At 41.5% G+C, this 27,004-nt stretch overlaps 1 protein-coding gene and 1 long non-coding RNA gene across 4 annotated transcripts in view; one reads left to right on the top strand and one right to left on the bottom strand.

Moving 5' to 3' along the window:
- Positions 1 to 27,004, top strand: part of Mtus2 (microtubule associated scaffold protein 2) — a 577,850-nt gene that overhangs the window by 22,329 nt on the left and 528,517 nt on the right. The window lies entirely within an intron of this gene.
- On the bottom strand, positions 4,851 to 11,042 carry LOC138813548 (uncharacterized). The gene is made up of 3 exons (XR_011367845.1): positions 10,884 to 11,042; positions 6,806 to 6,934; positions 4,851 to 5,042 (listed from the first exon to the last, which is right to left on the bottom strand). It is a non-coding gene; the product is annotated as an uncharacterized lncRNA (long non-coding RNA).

Below are 27,004 nucleotides of genomic sequence, written 5' to 3'. Positions count from 1 at the left end.
CAGAAGATACTTACGGGAGGGCTACCTATAGAAAAAGAAAATCAAAACCAAACAAATACAGGAAAGAATAGGTTTATTAGAAGAATAGATTAGCAAAGCAGGAAGAGGAAAGGAACAAGGATCATAGAAACAACAAAATGACAGGAAATATGGCATCCATTTCTTTTAAAAATATATATAAATATATATATATATTTATGGTAAAGATACTGTACAGAGGGGTTACAGTTACATGAGAAAGGCAATGAGTCCATTTCCTATGGAGCATTGTTACTACCTCCTTTTCCCCTACCATCCCTTCCCTCCCTACCTCCTGTCTCCTCCCCCCCACCCCCAAGATGTAAAGTTCATTTTCAAAGTAGTGTCTTATACATCTCATTGTTGCAATGGGTCAACCTTATTTAAGCATTTTGTTATTTCCCTTCCCATCACCATATTATAAAAATGTATATACAAGATTCAGGGCACCAGAATCAAATATACTGAAAACAGGGGTTATACCATGGGGGAAGAACATAGAAAAGAAACAAAAAAATCACATAAATATGTTAAAAACAATAGCAAGAAAGAAGAAAACACTGTCCCTATCTTGGGGTTCATTTTGCTTAACATCATCTTATATGGTCATATGTACATGTACATAGCTTTTGACCTTTTCTGCTTGTCCTAGACATATACTAGTTATTGCAAATAAGGGAAACCATGGGACCTACGTTTCTGTGGGCCTGACTTACTTCACTTAATATAATTTTTTTTCAGGTCTTTCCATTTCCTAACAAATGGGATGATGTCATTCTTTCTGATGGAGGCATAGAATTCCATTGTGTATATATATATATATATATATATATATATACCACATTTTCTTGATCCATTCATCTACTGAGGGGCATCTGGGTTGGTTACATATCTTAGGTATGGTAAATAATGCTGCTGTGATAAACATAGCTGTGCTGGTAGCTTTAGTGTGGTCTTGTTTGTGATCCTTTGGGTAAATGCCCCAAAGTGGGATTGCTGGGTCATAGGGGAGCTGTACATGGAATCTTTGAGGAACCTCTATACTGTTTTCCAAAGTGGTTGAACAAGTTTACACTCCCATCAACAATGCAGTAGGGTTTCCTTTTGGCCACATCCCCTCCAGCATCTGTTATTATCAGATTTCTTTTCTTTTCTTTTTTTTTATAAATGCTGTTTTAGAGTGTAAAATTAAACTTTTGCTATATTTTACAAATTCTTTGCATTTTTCAATTGATAACTTCAATTGATAAAACTAAATTTTGTTAGATTTCTTTATTATATTCCTTCTAACTGGGGTGAGGTGGAACCTCAATGTTGTCTTGATGTGGATTTCTTTTACAGCTAGAGAGGTTGAGCATTTCTTCATGTGTCTATTGGCTATTCTTATTTCCTTTTCAGAGAAGTTTCTCTTTTAAGTCTTTAGCCCATTTATTTATCAGGCAGTTATTTCTTTGAAGATTTGTTGTTGGGGGATTTAATTTTTTGAGTTCTAAGTATATTTTAGATATGAGACTCTTGTCCGTTGTATGGCTAGTGAAGCTTTTCTCCCAATCCATGGGCTTTCTATTGATTTTGCAAGCTATGTCCTTTGCCACGCAGAAGCTCTGCAGTTTCATACAATCCCATTTGTCCAACCTTTCTTTGATTTGTTGTGTTTCTAGGTCTTTATTAAGAAAATTTCTGCCTATGCCAAGGAACCCTAGAGTTTCTATTCCTTCCTGTAATGTTTTCAGAGTGTCTGCTTTGACTCCGAGGTCTTTGATCCATTTGGAGTTGATTCTGGTGCAGGGTGATTTGTAAGGATCTAGCTTTAGTTTTCTACAGGTGTTTAACCAATTTTGCCAGCACCATTTACTGAAGAGGCTTAGACTCATACTTCTTTATGGCAGTTGGGCCTGGCAAAGCTGCTGGTCTGCCAGAGTTCAGCCCTGGGGGTGGGAGGAGTGATTGGACAGTGCCACGGGATAGCCATTGTGATAGATGCTGAGAAGAGAAAGGGCAATAAGATGTGGCTCTTTCTTTCTTTCTTTCTTTCTTCTTTCTTCCTTCCTTCCTTTCTTTTCTTTCTCTTTCTTCTTTCTTTCTTTCTTTCTTTCTTTCTTTCTTTCTTTTCTTTCTTTCTTTCTTTCTTTTCTTTCTCTTTCTTCCTTTCTTCCTTTTCTTTCTTTATTTGTTTCTTTTTGTCACTCAGGGCTTACGCACTGTCCCTGAACTCTTTTTTTTGGGGGGGGGGGAGTCTGGTCATGGGGCCTGAACTCTGGGCCTGGGCACTGTCCCTCAGCTCTTCAGCTCAAGGCTAGCGCTCTACCACTTGAGCCACAGTACCACTTCTGACCTTTTTCTTTTTGCTTATGTGGTGTTGAGGAATCGAACCCAGGGCCTCATGTATGCAAGGCAAGCGTTTTACCACTAAGCCACCTTCCCAGCCCCTATCCCTGAACTCTTTTGCTCAAGGCTTGTGTTATACCACTTTAAGCTACAGCTTCACTTCTGGTTTTCTGGTGGTTAATTAGAGATAAGAGTCTCATAATCTTTCTTGCCTAGGCTGGTTTTGACCTAAGATCCTCAGATCTCAGCCTCCTGAGTAGCTAGGATTACAGGTGTGAGCCACCAGTGACTGGCTGTGGCTCTTGCTTTCTAAGAATTTACAATCCAGTGCAACAGTCCTATGTGAAATCAATCAGGAGGGAGCTTTAAGGGAACGGCAGTGGGGAGGTACAGAGGTGAGATGCAGTCCCCTTTTCTGTGCTGTGCCTAAGCTGTTCCTGATTAATATGTTTGGGGGTTTGCTGTTGATGTTTAATATCGGAGGTACTGGATAATAATAATTGCCATTTGGGAAAAGTAAGTTTTATATAACTACAAGAACTGTAATAGGCCAAGGAGCAACATTCTACTCAGTGGTCTTTTATGTGGCAAAGTAGTAGGAGACTAACCTTTTGGAAGTATTTCAATAACAAGGGGATGTAGTTATTGGATTTAAAAGAAAATGAGAAAACCTGGTAGATATTCCCATCTCACTTCTCTGTCCATCAGTCCCTGTGTGTGAATGGTCTTCATCTCCACCTGACGTGACTCTACTTCCCTTCTCAGTGGTGCTTGGCAATGTATGGAGACATAGTTGGTGTCCACAGCTGGAGAGGTGCAGGTAGCATGCAGTAGTTGAAGGCCATGGATGCCTTCATCATCTCCTCTTGCAAAGGATAGTTTCCTCGTGCCTTATTTTCCCATCCCAAATGTCAGTAGTAGCAAGACGGAGATAGTCTGGTCTGGATGAACAGACAGCCTGTATTGCACATATTCACTATGTTTTTCTTTTTTCTTTTACCAAATCCCAAATTACCTTGCCCATTAAGATTTTAAAAAAAAAGGTGGGAAGATGAGGTGGGAGACGAGAGCATGGTAGTCAGTTTTCACTCTTGGCCTCTTTTATTTGTTTTTGTTTTTGCCAGTTCTCAAGCTTGAATTCAGGGCCTGAGAACTGTCCTTGAGCTTCTCTTACTCAAGACTAGCACTCTACCACTTGAGCCACAGCTCCACTTCTGGCTTTTTCTGCTTATGTGGTACTGAGGAATCGAACCCAGGGCTTCATGTATGTTAGGCAAACACTCTACCACTAAGTCACATCCAGCCCCTGCCTCTTTTAATTTTGTTTTCACTTTTGTTTGCATGCTCTCCTTATAACAGCTATTCTTAATTATTTAATCCATAAATGTTTTTTTTTTTTTTTGGGTCCAGTCGTGGGGCCTGAACTCTGGGCCTGGGCACTGTCCCTCAGCTCTTCAGCTCAAGGCTAGTGCTCTACCACTTGAGCCACAGCGCCACTTCCGGCTTTTTTCTTTTTGCATATGTGGTGCTGGGGAATCGAACCCAGGGCCTCAGGCATGCAAGGCAAGCGCTCTACCACTGAGCCACCTTCCCAGCCCAGAGAAATGTTTTTAATTATTGCTTAGCACATTTAGAACTTTACTAATAGATTTCCCCAGTATCTGGCACAGACCCTGTAACATAATCCACAATTCATAAGTATTTGTTGAGCAAATACATGAACACCTCATTGCATATGTTTCTAGAGACAGGGGAATTTTGCTTCTTTTCCAAATATTCCCCTTGTACTTTACAGTTAGTTAAATGGATGAGGTTGCCAGAATTTATCAAAGTCCTTCCCAAGATTCTAAGCCAGTGTTAGGTCAGGAAAAACAAGACACCTGCTGTCCAAAAGGGACATGCTAGCAAATGCACCAGTCAACTCTAGCATCAGCTTGTTTGGAAAGCTGAACAGGCAGAAACATGCAGACGTTCATGCAAGCACACTTGGTCTAGAGCCACAGAGGAATACGCTAGGAGCAAACAGCTGTACTGAAAAGCAGACTCAACACAAACCTGTTACAGAAAATGAGCAGGATGTTACAGCATCCTTAGAGGAAACTGAAGCTTAGCTGAATGCCAGCAGACCAGTGGCCAGAGTCATAGACGAATGTAACTGCGGAAGCTGAGAGAGTGCTTGCAAGGTAAGAACCATTTTGGTTCCTCTGGGGAAAGTTACCCCCTTCTTCCTGGCCTTCATTTTTCTATTGTGTAAATTCTTTGCCCTGGCCAGACTTCCCTGCTTCTTCTCTTCTCCATCCTGTCTGCTTACCACCTTTCTTCTACCCACAGTGATGTTCTCTCTCTTCTGCCTCTGAGTATTATTTTACAAGACTCAGCTCCTGCCAGTCCTAGATCCTTTGTGCAACCCTTCCCAAGTTTATCTGAATCAGAAGTCCTTTACAACCCAAGTGCTTCTTCTTCTAATCATCTCAAGTTCAGGAAACATTGGTGTTACTGTTTATTTCTGGACTTGCAGGGATGGCCATTAACATCTTACATACTAGGGTGAGTGTCAGTAGTAAGGCATAAGGGAGTGGGGTGCTGATAAGAAGAACAAGAGGGAAATCTATTTTATGGAAACCTCAGTGTTGACCTAGGATGGTTCAGTGGTAGAGCGCTGTTCTCCTGTGAGTCCCTGAGTTCCACTCTCAGCACTAGAAAAGAAAAAGATAGCTGTTTTGAAGCAATTACCTAGGGACAAATGCATCACCTGATAGTCACTGGGGAAGGCAATAAAGCTAGGAGAGCATTATCTCCTTTCCAGCAGGAGCCAACATTGTGCCCAGCGCCCTGCCTGCTGGCTCAAGGTGGGAGTAAGGTTTGACAGAGCCTGCATTGGCACAGAATATGTTCAAAGGAGGAATTATATCTTGTTTGCAAACTCCACATCTGCATGTCATGGATTGGTAAAACATCTTGCTTAGACAGGAGAATGGAAGAAACAAAGATTTATTAGGACACTATATTAGTGGTTCTGCTATACAGATGTGGGGGTAGGGGGGGTGAGGGACAGGCTTTTCCAGGCTAGTGGGGATTTTGTTGATTGGTGATCTCTCTTTTTATAGACCCTATGGCCTGGCTGTCTCTTTTGGTGTGCTAGTGCAGGGTGCTCAAGCCCTTGCTTTCTCTCTTGGCTTTGTTGACCAAGGCTGGCACTCAACCACTTGAGCCACAAAAAAAGCCCTTTGGCTTTTTGCTGGTTACTTAGAGATAAGAGTTTCTTGGAATTTTCTGTGTAGGCTGGCTTTGAACCGTGATCCTCAGATCTCTGCTTCCTGCTTAGCTAGGAGTGCAGGCATGAGCCATTTGTGCTTGGCTTTGCTGTCTCTTTTGGAGACCATGGTTCAGACTTCACAGGCATGGGAATGGCTTGAACACTCTTTTTTCCATATTTTCATTCCATTTTCCAACTTTGCAGGCTTGATTGGTTTCCTCATTTTACCTGGCCTATTTTGCTTGCTTGGTTCACCTATGAACCTTTGTTATTTCTCCATCTGCCATGTCTCCTTCAGTGGGGCCCGCTTCCATTCTAGAGACCCACAAAAATGCAAATAATATCTTACCCGGAGACACAGAGAAAAAGGTATACAGGTGTAATACAGTTACATCTTGGATTATCACTTTCCAAGGCCATGTTAAACAAAAGGAGACAGGCCAGAATGTGTTAAGCAGCCCAAGCCCAGCCCCACTGGACTCGGCATGCTGTCAGTCTCCCCAGGGATCCTCTCCCTAGGCTCTACTCACAACTCTGCAATATTGTGTGGTATTCCCAACAGGCGTGGGATTTGATCAGCTCTATTTACAACAGCTATATTAAAATCATAAATTGCCCGGAGGGTGTGCTTAACACTGAAGTGTTAAACAATGGAAGAAAGAGGGATTTATAAAAAATGAAGTTTAATTTTGCTAGAAAGAACTTTCATTGTGTGTGTGTGTGTGTGTGTGTGTGTGTGTGTGTGTGTGTGTGTGTGTGTGTGTGTCGGGGAGGGAGACAGAATGAGACAGACAGAGAAAGTAAGAGAGAATGTGCTCTTAAGGATGTTTACAATCCATCCTGGAGCCCAGTCTTTAGACAGTTGATTCGTTTTGCAGTAAAAAGTTAGATGATTTAAAATGAAAACCTCATGCTGGGTGTTAATTTTCATTATCATACCTGTCTTATTACAATTACATGCTTGTTATCCCTATGAGACCATTGGGTAGAAAAATTTTACCTTGATTTTTTGCACTCAGAATATTCAGTTGCCTATTTACCATATTTTCGTTTATTTTTAGATGACAATTTTGCCTCTTTGTGATCAGCTGAGTATAACTCTCTCAGTTGTCAAGGAAGAGGGGGAATTTCATTACTAAATGAGGATGGTTATTTATTTGCAAGTTAAAATGTATTTTGAAAAGCAAGAAAGTTTCTTCTTACCTGGAACTTTCTTCTTGTCTGGATGCTGTTTGTTTTCTAAGGGCTTCGAGGTGGCTAAGAGAGCTGGTTCTGTGCTGGGTTTTGCTCTGCATCTTAGTGGTGAAGCTTTTACCTGGGTTTGTATGGGGACTAAAGATAGATGATTAAAAATGCCTGGATGGACCTATGAGAAATAAAGGAACCTATTAACATTAGTATAATTGAATTGCAGAACTCATACTTCTGAAAAATTTAAACTTGTGTTTGTAAATGCCATTGTGTAAGCATATCACTTGGCCGTGTGTGTGTGTGTGTGTGTGTGTGTGTGTGTGTGTGTGTGTGTGTGTGTGTGTGTGTGTGTGTGTGTGTGTGTATTGGGGGTTAAACACAGGGCTTGAGTTCTTGCCACATCTCCACTTCTGGCATTTTGTTGGTTATAGAAGGTAAGACTCTCAGATTTGTCAGGATCCTCTGATTTCAGCTTCCTGAGTAGCCAGGATCATAGGCATGTACCACTTGTGTCCAGTTATGAAATTCACCTTAAACAATCAGGGGGTATCCAAAATCAGTGCTGCTTATGTATAGATAAAAGAAATCAGAGGGCTTTTCCCAAAACATTTCCTCTCCCACCTCTCTCTGTCTCTCTGTCTTTCTCACACATGGAGACACACATACACATATAATTCATCATTCAGCAGTTGGGTATTCTGCAGGTGACACAGATGATATGGATCAGTGAGGGTTGGTGGAGGTTGGTGGTTCACACTTGTAATCCTAACTACTCAGGAGGCTGAGATCTGAGGATTGTGGTTCAAAGCCAGCCTGGGTAGGAAAGTCCTTGAGGCGCTATCTCCAATTAACCACTAGAAAACCGGAAGCGAGTGGCGCTGTGGCTGAAAGTGGTAGGGTACTAGCCTTGAGTGAAAAAGTGCAGAGACAGCACCTAGGTCCTGAGTTCAAGCCCCATGACTGACTGACAAAAAAAAGATGATGTGGAGCTTTCCCTGTAGGATCTTATCATCTAACAGGAGATACGGTGGAGGCAGGATGGTGCAGATATGGTACTCAGTGAAAATAACTGTGACCCAGGCCTGAGCGTGGACAGTTCTTATGACTTTTCTTACAATAGTTTCATCATTGTGAAAAGAGAATTTGATGGAGAAGTGAATGTATAGCTCGTAAGCTCATGCAGGGGAGGCATCCTCAAGCATTGGCATCCCACCCTTGGCTCCAAGGGACACACATGGGGGCTAGGAGCTCCTGAGCAGTACCTGATGCTCCCCATGGGTCGTGGGCATCACTTCCTGAGGAGGCAGCACTGTAAGTGGATGTCATTTCTATCTGTTTTGGTTTCCTGTCATACTTAGAACCAAACCCTAAGACTAGTCCTCTTCCTTGCTGGCTCCTCAGGCTCCACCAGTGGCCTCCTGTTCTTTGAGCGACCAGTCATCTTCCTACCTGAGGCTTTGTTCCTGCGGTCTTATCCATCTGAAGGGTGCACGCCCTTTCTCCAACCTGATACTTTGCACAAAGCTCACTCCTTTGCTTCCTTCCTTCCTGCTGTGCTATGGATATGTGACCCCCTAAAGGTTCATGTGTTAGAGGCCTGGTCACCAGGATGGCACGCTGGGTTCTGCTAGGGTCCTTTAGGAGGTGGTTTCTTAGGTCATGAGGACTTCCAGACCACATTTCTTTTCCTCTGTCTCCTGGCTGGCTGATGATGTGTGTGGCTTTGCTCCATGATATCTTCCTTCCAGCATGTCCAAAAGTACTTGATCATAGACTAGAACTCCTGAAACTATGGGCCCAAAGAAAACTTGTCTCTTTATAAGTTGTCTTATTGTTCATTATGGAGGCAGAAGAAAGCTGACTGAACCATTTAAAATTTTTAAAAACTATTATTATAAAGGTGATGTGCAGAGGGGTTACGCTTACATAAGTCAGGTAAAGAGTACATTTCTTTTTGGTCAATGTCTTCCCTTCCCTTGTTCTCTTCCAGTTTTTCCCTCCCATCCCTACCCATGAGTTGTATAGTTCATTTTCAACATCGTGTCTAGTGAGTACCACTGCTGCATTTGTTCATTCTTTGTCTTTCTCTTTCTGTGCCTCCCCCTTACCCTCCCAAAGACAGATAAACAGAACAAACAAGACAAAAAGAAAAGAAAACAAAAAAAAAACAGCAATAAAGGAAAAAAACAAACACCTCTTGCTTCCATTTCCTGGAGTTCATTTCCATATGACTGACACATTTGCCCTATCATCTTTCCTCAAGAGAGCTCTAGACTGGGACCGTTTGCAACACCTCTTCATTCTCTGCCCACCTTATTCTGACTCCTTTGCTTCAGAGAATCATCATTCCATGTGTACTTAATTGTTTGGCTGTATGCTCAGTGTGAATGGGGGTTGGTGGGGAGCATCACAGAACTCTGGCTCTCTGCTTTCCCACCTGTATCTCTAGTAGAGTCCAGCACCAGGGGGTACTCAGTAACTACACACTAGATGAGACATGAAGGAAAGGAAAACCTTGGCATGGAACAGGAGCTTGTGGAGAGGAACCACCATCTTGAGACACTGAAGTGTATTTGTTTCTGAGCCACAGTTGACAGAGTTTCTAAGTTCTTTGCATCATTTTTGGACAAGCAGCATCTGATGATGTAAGCTAGGCCTGATAATACATTAGAATGACCACCTAGAGTAAATATTCAATTTAGTGTCAGTGGCCAGTGATTTGGATCTTTTTGAAGAGATTTGGAATTTGAAGAGTAGGAAGTGGGGGTGGAATGCAGCAAGTGTGTGAGAGTCAAAGAGAACATTAAGAATATTAAGAAACCAGCCAGACACGTGTGGCTGACGCCGGTATTCCTAGTGACTGAGGAGGCTAAGCCCTGAAGATCATGATTCAAAGACAGCCTGAGCAGGAAAGTCCATGAGACTTTTATCTCCTATTAACCACCAGAAAAACAGAAGTGGCACTGTGGCTCAAAGTAGTAACGCTCTAGCCTTGAGTGAAAAAGCTCGGGGACAGGGCCCAAACCCTGAGTTCAAGCCCCACAACTGACCATAAAAAGTTACTAAAAAGAATATTAAGAAATTGCATGCAGTTTTTTGCTCCTATTGATTAAGCCTTTCCAACTTTTTGGAAATGAGTTGGAACATGAAGTCAGTAGCCTATTACAACATGGATGTGATCTCTTATTCTTTATGTCCAGCCTCCTCTTTAAGATGGTTGTGTCTACCTGGGTGCTTTGGGGGGGGGCTCATGAAATTGCTGTGGGGTTATGATGAAGAAACTAAGCTTTGTGTATTTCAGTGTGTGTGAGGTCACCTGTGATGTTCTGAACACAATTGTCCTGGGCTGCTTATAGGGCATTCATTGTTAGGGGGAGGAAGAATAACACTGCACTAATATCCTTTGTTTGCAACATGTGTGGTTAGGGTTAAACAGATTTTTATTCAGTTTTAACTAAATTAACCTTCCCTAAAAAGAAGATTGAGGCTGGGCCCTGGTGGCTCACACCTGTAACCGTTGGCAACTCAGGAGTCTGGGATCTGAGCATCCAAATTCATATCCGAGAGGCTCTTACATCCAAATAACCAGCAAAGAGTCAGAAGTGGTGTGGCTCAAGTGGTAGAATATTAGCTTTGTGCAAAAAAAAAGCTAAGAGCCTGAGGCCCTGAGTTCAAGTCCAGTACTGGTATCAAGAATAAAAATAGAGAAGTGGCTGAAGAAACAAAGTGACCATCAGAATAAAAATTGAAAGGACAAATGAATACCAAAAAATAGCAGAGCTGATATTCTCTTTGGCTCCTTGTGAGGTTCCTTAGCTAAATAATAGTAAAATAACCTAACCCCCTGGACCAGAAGTTGGCTTAAACTACAGAAGTTTATTTTTAATGGAGACTTGGACCTCTCATAATAGCAATCTATTTTGTATGTGTCCTGCTATGCTGGTTCCTGGTTAGTCCACATTAATGTGCAGTATATAATTGTTATGGTTTTGCCATGAAGTGTCCCTCATGGGTTTGCTTCTGGGTGGAATGTTTAGTCCCCAGCTGGTAGAACCAGTGTGGGAAGTGATGAATATATGAGGAGGCCTACCTGGCACTGGAAGTGTGTTCTGGAGCTGTTCCTTGTCTCTGCCCATTCCCTCTCTCTCAGCTTCCTGTCACGAGATGAGCAGCCTTTCCCACAGTGACCCCACGATAAGAATGTTCTGCCTTACCATGGGCCCAGAATCCAGAGTCAAAGACAATAGACCGAAACCTTTGAAACTGTGAGCCAACTGAAGTCCCTTCATCCCCTAAGTCTTTCCAGTTGATGTTTTGTTACAGTGTCTCCAAGTCTGACTTCATAATGAGCTCAGGGTTACCCATGTTAGGGATGCATACCTGTTGGGGGTGGGGGTGGGGAGGTACACTCAAGAAATCTTAATGTCCATTGCTGGAGGGGTCTTGCTGTACAAAGGGCACAACTCCTGGGAATCTTTGAGAAATACAGAATCGTGAGCCTAGCTGCAGATTCAGAATTTTCAGCTGAGCAAGGCTCTCTGACGACTGGTTTGCACAGTGCACTGTGGGAAGTGTCTCTGGGAAATTGTGATAACGGGAAGCAACAACCACAGGGGTGGTTTCCAATTCCAGCTCTTTCACTACCAATGTGACTTTAGGCAGCTTACTAACCTTCTGATACCCTATTTCCCACATCTATAAAACAGAGATGTCACCCCCTGCTTCCTCAGAGGCTTGTGAAATTGTGCGTAGCAGCCTCAGGAACTGCTGGTCAACCTCTTCTGGAATGGGGACAGCCCTTTCTTAGTTTTGTGTCTCACAACACAGGTCTTTCAACTGTTTTCACCTGTGTTTCCTGAAAGTCTGAAAAACTGTATGCACATGAGGAGTTTTTCCTAAGTGTAAAAAGTTGCAAGCAGAATCCTAGGTTATCATCAAAATGGACAGTAGTTACCAAGTGAACCTCATTGTGGCGCCCATTTTGGCCCCTCCCATAGGAATATGTGTCAGTGACATCCTGCAGCCTCAGTGCATGGCGGGGAATGGAAACAGCTAGGGCATGTCTCCTCGTTCTCTGATTTTTGTGGTGTCTGTGGTAGCAAATGAGGTCCCCTGCAGTCCCAGCTCTGTCTAGAGGGGCTCACAGAGGTTTCAGTTTCCTGTCTAGGCTTTTCTGGTCCTGAAGCTTTGGTGACACCGACTGGCCCTCCCTTTGTTCCTCCTGTTCCAGGTTGGTGCTGGTTTCCAATGTTGGCTCATCTGTGTTGCTCTGAGGTTCCCAGCTGGTTTCTCAGCTCTCCCTTCATCTGTGTAAATGAATCCCCTGCACGCCAAATAGAGTGCATTCTGTTTCTCCTGATTACATTCTGCCTGATGGATATGCCAGTCTTTATTGATAAACTAATATGTGCATTGTCCTGTTGCCCCTGGAAGCTTTGGCACCCACAGAAGCACAGCAGTGTGCTGTGGAAAGATCCAGGATGGAGGAAGGAGGTGCTTCTTCATTGTCCTCTTCCCTCTCCCCCTCCCCAACCCCTCCTTCTCCTCCTATCTCCTCCTTCTCCTCCCTCACTACCCCCTCTTCCTCCTTTCCCCCTCCTCCCTCTCCTCCTCCTCCTCCTCCTCCTCCTCCTCTTCTCTTCCTCCTTCTCCTTCTCCTCCTCCTCCTCCTCCTCCTCCTCCTCCTCCTCCTCCTCCTCCTCCTTCTTCTTCCTTCTTTCTTCTTCTTCTTCCTTCTTTCTTCTTTCTTCTTTTTTCTTCCCCTTCTTCTTCTTCTTCCCCTTCTCCTCCTTCCCCTTCTCCTTCTCCTTCTCCTTCCTCCTCTTTTCAAGGGAAGGGCAGTTGTGAAGAGGAAGGATGTTCTCAGGTGGAATGGTTTGGGAAAACTGGAAGCTACAGACCTGTAATGTAATATCTAGAAAATGAGTATCCTTGAGAAGTCTTTGTGAGCAGTGTCAGAAGACTGCTGCCTTGGAGAGCAGGCACATGGCACAATCAGGCACACTAAGAGTTGTCTGAGTAAACCTATGTCTCAAAGTCTCAGATTGTTCAGAGTCTTTTGCTGCAGTGATGCAGGCTCAGTCTGATATATCCTGAGATTCTTTTCACAGTGGGCCGGGCCGGGCCGCTCTAGCTCTGGGCACTTGGTGGAGTAGATCTGGATGCTGGAGGGGTCGGCAGGGTCTGGGAAGCCCTGGCTGCAGCCCTGGCCATCAGCTGAGGAGGCTGCTTCTCGCACTGTTTCAGCAGCAGTGGCGCTGTCCATATCTGCAGCTGTCACTTCTGCTGCTTTGCTTTGGAACTCTGCCACTTATCTGGGGAAATATCGTTGACAAATTTTGTTTACAGAATACTAAAATGCGCACGTATTGGCTGGCCAACTGCTTTGGTTTGGATATGCTTTCAGTGTGGCCTCTAAGGGTTTATGTGTTGAAACAATCCCCAATGTCAGGTATTAAAAGAGAAGTGTTTAGTGTTTAGTGGGACTCTTGGGAGATATGGTTAGGACTAAGGCAAAAGGTGGGACCTCCAACAATCCAATACTGGTGTCTTTGTAAGAAAAGAGAGAAAGAGAAGAAGAGAGGGAGAGAGACAGACAGAGAGACAGCCTGCCACGGGACTGCCAGCCAGAAGGCCATCACTAGCTCCTTGAACCTCTAGAACTGTGTGCTAATACACTCCTTTTAAAATAAATTTACCCAGCCTTTGGTATTTCACTAAAGTAACAACAGACTAATACTGCAACTAAACTAAAAGTAGCCTAAAAATAACATTTATTCTTTTAATAGGATTTTTAAGTTATACTCCAAATTTCAGTTCACATTAAGTTGAATGAGAGTACATCTTAAAAAATATCCCACCCCAATACCTCAACAAACCCCCTCTACTAAAAAAAGATGTTTATGAATACAAAGACCTCTGTGATTTATAGCGTAGTAATTTGGCCATGCACCATAGTTAAGTGTTCATGTTCTTGACTTAATTTTCACCTTGAACTTGTCAGGTGATTATAGTTTTTGAGTCCATTTTATTTATGGGAATGGGGAAACTGAGGTTCATGTAAATAGCTTGCCAAGAGCCACACAATCAATGGGAGGCAGAGTTTATAGAGGCCTGTGTATCAGTACCCAAGTAGTAGTTGTTACAGTTCTTCTTTTTCTCCTTCTCCTTGATGTCTCCCTCCTTTTCCTCTTTCTTCTTCTTCATGCTGGTACTGGGGCTTGAATTCAGAGCCTGGATACTTACCTTTTTTTTTTTTTCTCAAGACTGGTACTCTACCATTTGAGCCACAGCTCCATTTCTGGCTTTTTGGTGCTTCATTGGAGGTGGGAGTCTCATGGACTTTCTTGGTCAGGCTGGCTTTGAACTGCAATCCTCAGATCACTGCCTCCAGAGCTGCTAGAATTACAGATTTGAGCCACCAACACCCCATCTAAGTACACAAATTCTTACCCATTCCACCAAAGCATCCATGCAGATGAGCAGCTTAGTCACTTAACTTTCCAGGGACAAACTGATGTTCCCTGAGGGGCCTCATTACCTCTGGCTTGCCAGAGACAAGGCCTTCAATGAACTAAGATAAGCTTCAATTCAATTTAAGGTAGCAAGTAATACTGATACACAGGGCCTTCCTGGCCAAAGAAGCAGTGGTTTCTTACAGGGAATGTTGTGGCAAATAAGAAAAATTTGTGAAGATGATAGCTATGGGAGACAAAGGCATATCTTAAATATAGAAATTTGACCTTTTAGGTCATCATTCTTCTTTTCAGAAATTTAAAATTGGACAGTAATATAGTCCATAAGCTTTCTTGAGAGATAAAAGATCAGTGATTGGTTTGGGGGAAAATGTTTTGTGGGAAATTGAGTAAGTCACCCCAAGTTGGCTCTTGAAAGAAAGAGATGAAAAAGCAAGGGAGGGAGGAAGAATGAAAGGGAGAAGGGAAGCAGAGAAAGACATTAAGCATATGGAGTGTGCTATTCAGGAAGAAATTGGACTTTACACTGATATCAAGACAGAAAGTACCAGGAAGCATGCTGCCTTTGGTGGAAAGGGAGAAATAATAATTATTTAAAAAATATCAATCAACTGCACTTCCTTTTTCAAGCTTTTAAAAAAGTAAATATAGAGAGAAATGAATATGCATTTGATCTAGTGAATTGGAAGTGGAAAAGGACTTGTTAATAGAGTTTTGATGGTCAGTATATAAAATAAAGTAGTTAAGGACTGAGAAGATAAGCTAGTCATGATCAGGAGAGATGGCTACTCAAGTTCAAGTGTCTCAAATGCTCTGCACAGAATCTTACCTTCCATTCTGGTATTTCCAGTGCTAGTAGTCATCAAGCATACATGCATACTCCCACCTACCCGCCATCCACTTACCCATCTATCCACTTACATATGTATACATATATATATATATTTATATTAGCATATAGTGTATACAATATAGGGATTGTGGCTCAGGAATTAACCCATGCTGAAGGCATAAACCTTTGATTGAAAATATATTCTTTTCACTGAACTTTTGCCTAAAATAGTATAATTAATATTTGCAAAAAGATTAATAGTTGACCTAGCACATTCAGGTAATTATTTCAACCCCATCCCCAAACCTTCTTCTTTCCTTTTGATATCTACTTTCCTCCAAGTTAGAGAAGACAGGTAGGACCGTATTATCAGTATTCCCAGAAATACCAGATACATCTGGAAGAATTTGCTCTGTTTAATGTTAAAAAGAAATGTACCCACCATTTACCACAAGCATGGAGAGAGGATCAGATACTTTCAAATAGAATGTGTTCATTTCTCTTGAGATCAACATGCACAAGGGTTGTCAGAATATGGAGGAATTGCTCCTAGCTTAAAACACGTATGTGTGTGTGTGTTCACGCACCTGTATGGGGTGTGTGTGTGTGTGTGTGTGTGTGTGTGTGTGTGTGTTGGGAGGGTGCTCAATTCATGGCTGTCTTTCAGCCTTTGAAACTGTCAGAATGAAGGCTTTTATGAGTTTGAGGAGCTCAGTGTGCTATGGACTAGAACTATTTACTGTTAAACTTAACTATTGAAGTAAAAGTTGATGTGTCTAAAGGTATTGAATCCGTGAACGTATGGGTAAGTCATCCTGTAACTGGTGTGTGAGAGACTGTGTTTACCTAAGGAGCTTCTTAGAGCAGCATCCCACGTAGAGAAGAATGTATTGTGGGAAATGTGTGTATTTACAGGAAAGAAGTTTACAGGATGATCAGGATACATAGGTCCTGAGACAGTTGGCAGCTTTCTGTACCCTTGAGGCTCTGTTAGAAAGAGATGACTGTTGAGTTTTAGTTCTGAATTAATCTGGGTGATCAAATAAACTTCATTCTGTTTTTTTCCCCTGTTGTTGTTGTTCCAATCTCTTGTGCCAAAGAATGGGGTGGGGGAGGATAAAAATTGCATTTAGCTGTGATCAGTTAGACAAAGTGGTAGATATCTTTGACAGGATGGATTTAGAATTTGCTTAATTGCTGTTTGCTAGTGTGATGGGCTGCCATCTGTACGGAGAGCTTCCATTTGCAGATACAATCAAAATAACATTTCTGGATTTAATTGAGGGCCCTCCTCTCTGAAACAAATACGGTCGCCTTTTTTTTTTCTTTCGAGACAACTGTGTTCTTTTTCCATGAAAGCAGAAGAGACTGGATGGTTAGAGGAAGAATGAATCAGCAGCCAGTCTCTTAGCAGCTTTTGTATAGCTCTTTGGTTGTCATCTTCCTAAGAGAACAGTGTCTGATATTCTATATGCAGAGATAACCTTACTAGCTGAAGCAAGGAATTTTGCAAACTGAAGTCTGACATTTTCAGATTCATGAAACCACTCGTGACACCAATATCATGTTAGCTGCATATGTGAAAAACTTGATTATGGCTGGGCCATCTTGCCTTCAGACCCCAGGGAAAGCATGTCATGTGGAGCGTCCCTTAGCAAATTGTCACCATGTGTTGCCCGTGTGAGCTTAAAGTGGGAAGGGAATGACTCTCCCTGTCTATACCCTCCTCCTTCATAGTGTTTTCTGTGTGTGTGTGTGTGTGTGTGTGTGTGTGTGTGTGTGTGTGTGTGTTTATGCACACTAGAAATTGGAGGAGCTATAACAGTTTTTCAGAGAGATTTCCTGTATATAAGGGTATAGTGGCACATACCATCTATTCAGAAGGTGAGAGTAGGAGGAACATAGTTTGAGGCCAGCCTAGGCAAGAGTTCAAGAACCTATCTGATAAAAAAAACAAAGCAAAAGATCTGGTGTGTGGCTGAAGTGGTACAGCACCTGCCTAGCAAATGTGAGGCACTGCCAAGAAAAAAAAAACAGAGTAAACAAACTCCCAAACTTACTTTTTATGTCCTCCATTACAATGATGTTTTTATATTCTAGGAACTCCATTTAAGGTGAAAATGTTGTAAATGTAAATTACATTGACTGCACCCTGCCTGACAATCATCACAGCTCAGGCACACAGTCTATTGTTGGGCACTGGTTGGTTCCCCTTTTGATCTTAGGGGTGACATGGGTGCTTTAGGGTCCTGCCTCTGGCTAATGTCTTAAGAGAAAAGATCCAGATTTTGGATTCCAAGCATAGTTTCTACCAGATGTCTATTGTTTTTATACCATTGTAATTAAAGACTGGCAGTTTAACATTTTGCATCATTGCTATGTGATTTTTGAGAATGCCTTGCACGAATCAGGAATCTTGCATAAATCTTGGGTTGCTGTTTCTTGTCCAGCCTTGAACATTCCTACCACATAGTGGGTGTTCATTGGTACTCAGTGGGCCAGTGTGCTGAAGAATCAAGGGAAAATGAAGAGGAGAATGCTTTCTGTGTCCAGAGATCTGAGGATGTGTGTGTGAAAGGGAGCAGCCTTAGAGGCACAGGTGGACATGGCTGGACATGGTGATTGCTCGGGGCACTTGAGTTGAAAAAGGCAGCCTGTCCCTGCAGGTTCTCAGAGAGCCTCTGTACATTCCTGCATTAGATTTTTTTACTGAGGTAGTCCTGACCATAGATACTTTTAGATAAAAAAGCTCTTAATTGTCCTCCTTAATATGAGAGGATCATGATTTAATAAGAATTTGATCACAAATATACCTTAAGGTTTAACATACATGGATGTATCTTTCCTTATCCCATACTTGAATTTAAAGATAACAAGTTAGTTTCAATGGGATTATTCAACAGTACTGCTGACATAACTGGTTTAAAATTTGGAAAACATTTATTTAGGGTGAGACCTTGTAGGATATGCTCAAATTCCACATGACACAATTGTAATGAATACCACCACCACCACCACCATAATAAACCTTTGTAAAACCAGGAAAATCCAGAATTGCTTCTTTATGAACCCTGGAGGACAGATAACTTTTTTTTTTTTGGGTCCGGATGTGGGGTCTGAACTCTGGGCCTGGGCGCTGTCCCTCAGCTCTTCAGCTCAAGGCTAGCACTCTACCACTTGAGCCACAGCACTACTTCCGGTTTTTTTCTTTTTGCTTATGTGGTGCTGAGGAATCGAACCCAGGGCCTCAGGCATGCAAGGCAAGCGCTCTACCACTGAGCCACCTTCCCAGCCCCGACAGATAACTTTTAAGGGATATAAGTGATCAAGGAATTTGACTACATAAAAGGAAAATCCTCTGACATGAACACAAGTTTTAGACAGCCTGGTAGACATTTTTATGCAAATACAAAGTATTACTACTAATCATTATTTAAATTACATGATAGTAGATAGATAGACATGGATGTAAAGAGACAATCTGAAGAAAAATGGCTGGTAAACTTAACTGAATAGGTTACTCTAGGAAGAATAAAGAGTGAAATGTAGAATATATGTCATTTTTGTCTACAACTTTGAAAAACAGATTGATGAAAAGAAAATTTAGGATGGTAAAGATATACGCATCTATGCTTTTTGGACTCCTGGAAAGCAGTTTGACAGATAAACCCCAAATTAGCAAATATATGAACATGTTAATGACTCAGTGTCCCACTTTGGGGAATTTATCCTGAAACTAGAACAGAAAGAAAACCCTTTATGCACACATTGTTGACAGTAGCTTTATTTATAATAGTGGAAAGTTGGAAGCATTTTAAAAGCTCAGAGACTGGGGTAAAGCCCCTGGGTAAATTCTCCAGTCATCAAAAGTAATGGTTTTAGAGATTATCATAAGAGAAAAATTTGATGTAATATTAACTGAAAAACAGGAATCATATTTTTCTATACAAAATGACTTCACTTAAGTATGTACAAAAATATATAATAATAGACAATTCCCATTAGAGAAATAGTTTCTGAGTCCTTCTTCCCTTTTTCTATTTCTAAATGTACTAAAAACTTTTTGCTATTTGTTTTACAATTTCAAAAACATATTTAAATACCATTTTCCACTAAGGGAGATCAAAAAGAAGAAACTACAGAAAATGAAAACCGAAATGAGAGATGTGAACTCACATTATCCAATGTTTTCCACTGTTGTGTGGGGCATTTGTAATGGTTAGCTTTACTCTTACCTGAAGATAGTTAAACTGCAGCTCCAAGCTCATAGAATTCAAGAACTCCTTTTCTACTTTCCTTCCCATTTCCAGCTTCCTGTGGTGGCTTCCTAGAGGCAAGTCAGTAGGCCATTTTGCATCCTAGACAAATAGTCCTTAATGATAATCCAGTCTCTTTTCTGAGTCAGATCTCTAAGGTCATCCATAATTCTCCCCTTTAGTGACAATTTATGGGTTTGAGGGACACAGCTAACATGCTGTGAGATAACTAATGAGATTGACATAAATCATGATCTGGCCCTGAAGCTCCCTGAGCCATTATGTCATTTATATGTCTATGCTCAGACGTGTAAGCATCCTAAATAGGCCAAGGATGAGGACCTTTGACCTTCAACACAAGAAGGTATTAATGGGAAGCTGTGCCCCTGTTAAGGCTGTGTATATATTGTGAGATTTGTGCACCTATCTCCCTATGTTTCCTGGGGGCAAGTGTTCCAGTGAGGCATAGAATGTTCATTTTAGCAGAAGAATGCTTCTTCACAGGTGCCAGAAAGCCATTTTAGGTCCTCCTGGGCTTCCTGGCTCATCAAAGGTGGTTGGTTGGAGGAAAAGCTGACTAGATTTCTGCCTTGCTGGCCTCATTGCTACCTGGATCCTGCTGGGTGCCTGGGTGGTTTAGTGGAACTGAATGTTGGAGGGACTGGGTGTGGACACCTGGTATAATACATGGTTAGAAGCCAGGAGGCACTGGCAGGGTCCTCAGATCTATGCCTTGACATCATTTGTTTTCTGCATATGTTTTTCAGTGTTGACCTATGTCTCTGTTCCAGTGCCTTGAATCTGTAAGGAGGTCAGCTTATCAGGTAGACATGAGATTGATGGACTGGTGGAACTTCTTAGTTGCCACTTTAAAGTTTCTGCAATGTATTTGTCACCAAGAAGCTCAGGTTAGATTTCAGATAACTCAGTTCAGTTAATATTATTTGTATTATTGAAATTTCTGATTTTTTTTATTTCATCAAGATAGGACAGCCACTTGATTGAGTATTCCATTTCAGCATATAGATGCTCCTCAGTTTATGATGGAGTTTCAGTTGATAAGCCAACCCATTGTACATTGAAAACATCCTAAGTTGTGTTTGCAGGGATCCCCTTAACCTGTGAGACCACCTTGCTTGACAACACAGCACAGTGCCGGGTGTGGGTTTCCTGGTGATCCTGGGGCTGATTGGAAATGGCAGCTCCAATTGGGATGCCTGACATCCTGAAAGGATATCATGGTGACTATTGCCAACCCCTAGATCAGAATTCAAAATTTGAAGTGTTTCCTACTGAATGCCTTTGTACCATGGTGAAGCAGAAAATCCTAAGGCAGCCCATTGCTAAGTCAGGGAGCATCCATAATAAAATGGAGAAAGGGCTTTATGTTCTGTTGGGTTCATTTCCATATGAATTTTTCCTCTGATTGAAAGTCATACTGCCAGATGGGGTATTCCATGCAAACACTGAATAAGCAATCCTTCTGCTCCATCCTCAGAGCTAAAGAAAGCCACCCCAGAATGCCAGCCATCAACCCAGCAGCAGTCTTCAGTATGGAATTGGACACAGGAAAGGTGTTCATTTCTCTTTAAAAGAACTTCTAAAAATAATACCATTTCCTGCAAGGCTGTGTGTAGGAGGACAGGAATCGGAGGGAACAGAATATTCTAGAGGTTCAGAAAAACATTTTGAGCCAAAGTAAATCTGAGACTTCTGGACATTCTGTGAGCTTGGTCTTTTTGAGGTGACAGAACATTTGTAATGACCTTAGAGAAGATGGTCTCAGCTGCATTTAAGGAATGAGATCAATGAGATAATTATTTATCATTAGAACCCACACGCAAAGCATGTCAAAAAATTAGCGTACCATTTCTGATGGTCTCCCAGGGGAATCAGGGTGCAGGGGTAAGAAAATTATGTGCGGGCTTAGCTGATATTTTAGAATCTGTAGAGGGATTTTGAGTCTACTTTCTTATACTAAAACTTAGATTGCTCTATAATTTATAATCTAGCTTTTTAGTTAACTGCGAAGCATTATGGGATTTGCATCTCAGGCTTAAAGAGCCCATTAGCACACTATAGAGCAGAAAAATAATCTTTAAAAGGCTATTCTGTAATTTTTGCCATCTGATAAACAAGTTATAATCAGTAAAACAAATTAAAAGGTATTAAATTAATGACAAAAAGCTATGAGTTTTAGCTGCGTGCTGGAAGCTGTGATCTCAGGATCAAGGTTCAAAGCCAGTTCACCCAGGAAGTTCTTCTAATTAACCAGCAAAAAGGCAGAAGTGGAGGTGTGGCTCAAGTAGTAGAGAGAACATCAGTCTTGATGCTCAGCATGTAGATCCTGAATTTAGCTTGCTTCCCTCCACCTCATGAAAGTCTACAAGTTAAAAAAAAAAACATTATATTTCCTTGACAGTGATCAAATTGAATCAAGGGAGGAATAAAAACAAGTGTGAGACTGAGTGCTTGAGAAGGGAGGGGTGAATTTGATCAGGGGACACTGTGTGCATATATGGAAATAATACCCTGTTAGCCCTTTGTGCAACTAATATGTGCAAATGAAAAATGGGAAAAGTCATAGGGTAAAAGCCCCATTCAGATTTTCACACCTAAAATGAGATTGTGTTAATACATAACAACATTATTTTAATACCTAATAATCCTAGCTACTCAGAAATATGAGATCTGAAGATCATAGTTCAAAGCCAATCGTGGAGGAAAGCCTATAAGACTCTTACCTCCAATTAATCACAAAAAAGGCCAAAATTGGAGCTGTGGCTTGAATGGTAGAATACTAGCCTTGAGCAAAAAAAGCTCAGGAACAGCACTCAGCCCGGGTCTCAGGACTAACACAGAAAGAGAGGGGGGAGGAGGAAGGGAGGGAGGGAAAGAGGGATAGAGGGTAGGGTAGGGTGAGAGGAAGAGAGAGAGAAAGAGAGAGAATAATAATAAAGAAGCATTGCTTCAGGAACATGGGCATAAGTGAATGGAGTCTCATTTTCTTTTGGATATTCGCTCTTTCTTTAATCTTTCCAGTCAGAACTTTATGCATAACAGACTCAAATTGAAGCCATGAAACACCCAGAAAATAGGAAACCCTCAGGTGAATTTGCCAATCTGTTATGCCATTGAGAAGGAAAATCTTGTGTATGTGTTTCCAAGCGTGACTTTATGATTCCTGTCAAGTGCTTGATAATGAGAGCTGAGCTTAGTTATGCAAATTATTTTAGCACCAAGTACCCATTGTGGGCAGCCCATCTTAAACAGGCTGAAAATCACTACAGCTGTGCTTTGTGCCTAATGGTGGAATCTGCACCATGAGATGAATTATAGGATGTGTGGGACATTCCACCAAAAATGAACCCATTGATTGAACTGGAGAGGAAGGAGGAGGATCACTGGGAACAGACTGTAGGCTTTTCCCCATAGTGACATCCTGTAGAGTACCAGGGACGCTATAGTCACACTCTTGCGTGCTCAGCTGCATCAGGTCTTGGTAATTGCTTTTCTCTTGTGATTTCCTTGATGAGTGAGCCAAACTGTTCTCTCCAAAACAAAACTAGAAACAAACCAGCTGAGGCTCTTGGAGAACTACACTTTAGAATCTGGAGTCCTACTTTGTCTCCAGAGTAAATGACACATTTTTAAGGCTTCTCACTTGTTTTAAAAAGTGTTTAAAAAGGGCCAGGTGTTGGTGGCTTATGCCTGTCATCTTAGCTACTCAAGAGGCTGAGATCTGAGCATGGTGCTTTGAAGCTAGCCCAGGCAGGAAAGTCCAGGAGACTCTTATCTCCAATTTACCACCAGAAAGCCAGAAGTGAAGCTGTGGCTCAAGTGGTAGAGAGCTGGCCTTGAGCAAAAAAGCTCAGGGACAGGGCCCAAGACCTGAATTCATGCCCCAAGACCAGCACAGAAAAAAAAAAGTGATATGAACTAGGGGGAGGGGTGTCCACTGACAGTGTTTTGTCTGTCTGTCTTCCTTCCTTTTCTTTTCTTTTCTTTTTTGTTGGTTGTAGGGCTTGAACTCTGGACCTGGGCACTGTCCCTCAGCTCTTTAGTTCAAGGTGAGCGCTCTACCACTTGAGCCACAGCACCACCTCTGGTTTTCTAGTGGTTTATTGGAGATTAGAGTCTCACAGACTTTCCTACCTGGGCTGGCTTTGAACTGTGATCCTCAGATCTCAGACTCCTGAGTAGCTAGGATTATAGGCATGAGCCACTAGTGCCCAGCTTGTTTTGTCTTTCTTGAGGAGAGTGATTTAGTGTCTCTCGGAAGGAGATGGTTCTGAGGCTGAAGAGCAGCAGAGACCACACATGCACACTGCATTCTGCACCTATTATTATACCACACTTCCCAGTGCTAGCTGCCATATGTACTATCTCATTGTTTGGATGTTGAGGTCAAATGCCACTTTGGCCACAAGCCACAAGGAATGTTTTCTCCCTCTAGAGGCATTCCGTTGATTGGAACATGTTTCCCTAAATGTCAAATCATTGCTGAGCACGTGTGCAGGAAAAGGCAGGCTATGACAGAGCTGTTTGCTACCACAGGCTTCTTGTCATGTGGGCTTTATGTCTTTTGTTGTTGGGCCCTAGGTAACTGTATCTTCTTGGGGGCTGCAAACTAAATTAGAAATAATCAAAGTTAAAATTCTAGAATGACTAATTTTTTTTAATTTGGCCAATCCTGGGCCTTGAACTCAGTGCCTTGGTACTGTCCTTGAACTTTTTTGCTCAAGGCTAGTGCTCTACCACTTGAGCCACAATTCCACTTCTGGTTTTTTGGTGTTTAAGTAGAGGTAAGAATCTTATGGACTTTCCTTCCCTGACTGGCTGGCTTCTAACTGTGATCCTCAGATTTCAGCCTGCTGGGATTACAGGTATAAACTACCGATGCCTGCATTTGAAGGTTGTTTTTAAGGATAAATTTTAAAAGTTATTTTGGCTGGGTGGCTGGTGGCCCACTTGTAATCCTAGTTACACAGGAGGATGAGGACTGAAGTTTGAAGCCATGAAGAAAAGCCCATGAGGTCCTTACCTTTAGTTAACCAGTAAAAAACTGGGAATGGAGATGTGGATCAAGTGGTAGAGTATCTGCCTAGGGCAAAAAAGAGTTCAGTAGAGGCACACACATACACACACACACACACAGTTATTTTGAAGTGGTGAAGTAAAACTTACGCTTGTTATAACACTCTTAATGTAACTAACAGATTTTAAAGATGGCTTTATATAAAGATGTGTTGCAGATAAAAGATGACCTTATTTGTATATTTGTATCTTATTTGTATATATTTATATGAATATGTATAAATATTAATATTTATTTAGAGCATGGTGTTAAAGTATATGTAGCCTTTTAAATTTTTTTTTGGTCCAGTTGTGGGGCCTGAACTCTGGGCCTGGGTGCTGTCCCTCAGCTCTTCAGCTCAAGGCTAGCTCTCTACCACTTGAGCCGCAGCACCACTTCCAGCTTTTTTCTTATGTGGTGCTGAGGAATCGAACCCAGGGCCTCATGCATGCAAGGCAAGTGCTCTACCACTGAGCCACCTTCCCAGCCCCTGTTTTTTAAAATTTTTTATTGGGAAAATACCATACAGAGAGGTTACAATTACATGGGCAAGGTAATGAGTACATTTCTTATCAAGCATTGTTACTTCCTCCTTTGTTTCCCCTTCCCACTTCCTCCTTTGTTTCCCCTTCCCATCTCCTCCCCCCCAAAAAAGTTGTAAAGTTCGTTTTTCAACATAACGACTTGTACATCTCATTGTTGCAATGGGTTTGCCTGCATCCCTATTTAAACGGTTTGTTTTTGCCCTTTCCCTCCACAGATTATACCAACATCAAATACAATGAAAGCAGGGGTTTTACTGTGGGGGAGGGACATAGCTGATACCTGTAATGCCAGAACTGGGGCGATGGATGCAGAAGGATGGTAAGCTAGACTTATCTGCATAGCAAGATTTCTCCCCTCAAGCCCCCCAAAACCAAACAACAACAAAAGAAAACATCCTAAAACAAAAGAGAATTGCTAAAGGAGGTTATTGTAATAGTTAAATAAGATAAAAAATTTAACTAGAAGTAAAATACCCTCAGTAGACCTTCTTGATATTCAATTTCTTTGAGAGAAGATTATAATTGTACTAGAATACATATATGTATATGTATATGTATATGTGTATATATATAGTGTTGTATCATTGCAGAGGTCGAACTGTCAATACCAGAGGGGAAGAGAAAGCAAACCTTTTCTAAATTATCTCTCTCCGGGGGTGGTACAATTTTCTGTTGAGCAAACTACCAAATTATGGATACCCTGAAGTGATAAGGATTTTTTTTTATTGTGAAAATACTGTACAGAGGGGTTACAATTACATGGGCAAGATAATGAGTACATTTCTTATCAAGCATTGTAGCCTCCTCCTTTGTTTCTGTTTCCCATCCCATCCCATCCTCCCTCCCTCCAACCCTACCCCCCCCACACCAAATTTGTAAAGTTCGTTTTCAATATAACGACTTGTGCATCTCATTGTTACAATGGGTCCACCTGTATCCCTATTTAAACGATTTATTGTTTACTATCTTTAAATAGTTATACAAAGGAGTTTCAATTATATAGTTTTCATTTTCAAATTGTAATTTGTGTGTGTGTATGTGTGTGTGTGTGTGTGTGTGTGTGTGTGTGTGTGTGTGTGTGTGTGTGTGTGTGTGTGTGTGTGTGTGTGTGCCAGACCTGGGGCTTGAATTTGTCATGGCTTGCACGCTGTCTCTGAGCTTTTTAACTCAAGGCTAGCACTCTACCATTTGAACTACTGTTCCATTTCCAGCTTTTTGGTGGTTATCGGAGATAAGATTCTCATAAACTTTCCTGCCCTTTGAACCCTGATCCTCAGATCTCAGCTACCTGAATAGCTAGTATTACAGGTGTGAACTATAGGTGCCTGGCTTTCTCTTGTAATTTGAATTTGGCTTTTATTGTTGGTTGAGAATTTGACTATTTTCTGTTTTTTATAATTCAGTAAAAGGGTAACCTTCTGTATATGACCTCCATGCCTATTAAAGTTAAAGTTACTGCATCCTTCTTGAAAATGTATTCAATAATTTAGATGAGAATTGATTGAAATTGTTAAACGAATTTAAAATTCAGTTAAAGTTTTCCAGGACAGCAGTGAGATCATGAATAAATCAAAAAGCGACATGTTATCTCTGATATCTGAAGTAAATATTTAAGCTGCATGAATAATTCTTAAATCTCTGCAAGGCCAAGTTTTGGTCCCACTTACTGTATTTTGGTGGTAGTTTGTAGATTAGAGGTCAAGATGATGGTTAAAAAAAGGAACATAACTCCCTTTAACCTCATGCAAGACAGTTTCTAAGAATGGCAGATCTATTAGCCTCTAAAAGACCTTTGCTCTTAATATCGAATGTTAATTTTGTTCCTACTCAAGGACACTTGCTTCTGGCTCTAGATATGTGAAGTTTGTAATGAAACTTTCTTTCTCCCTAGTTTTCTCCATATATTTGATTTAGTATAATTCAAAAATTTAAGGAATGATATAAGAAAAAATGTGTGGGGAGGCATCATTATGACTAGCTCCAACAATATAAAGTTGTATTTTTATCTGCCACACACTCATTCAGT

The sequence above is a fragment of the Dipodomys merriami genome, unplaced genomic scaffold (genome assembly GCF_024711535.1).
Source record: "Dipodomys merriami isolate MVZ:Mamm:240054 unplaced genomic scaffold, mDipMer1.0.p SCAF_6, whole genome shotgun sequence".
Taxonomy (NCBI): Eukaryota; Metazoa; Chordata; class Mammalia; order Rodentia; family Heteromyidae; genus Dipodomys; species Dipodomys merriami.
This window is presented reverse-complemented; position numbering and strand designations above follow the sequence as displayed.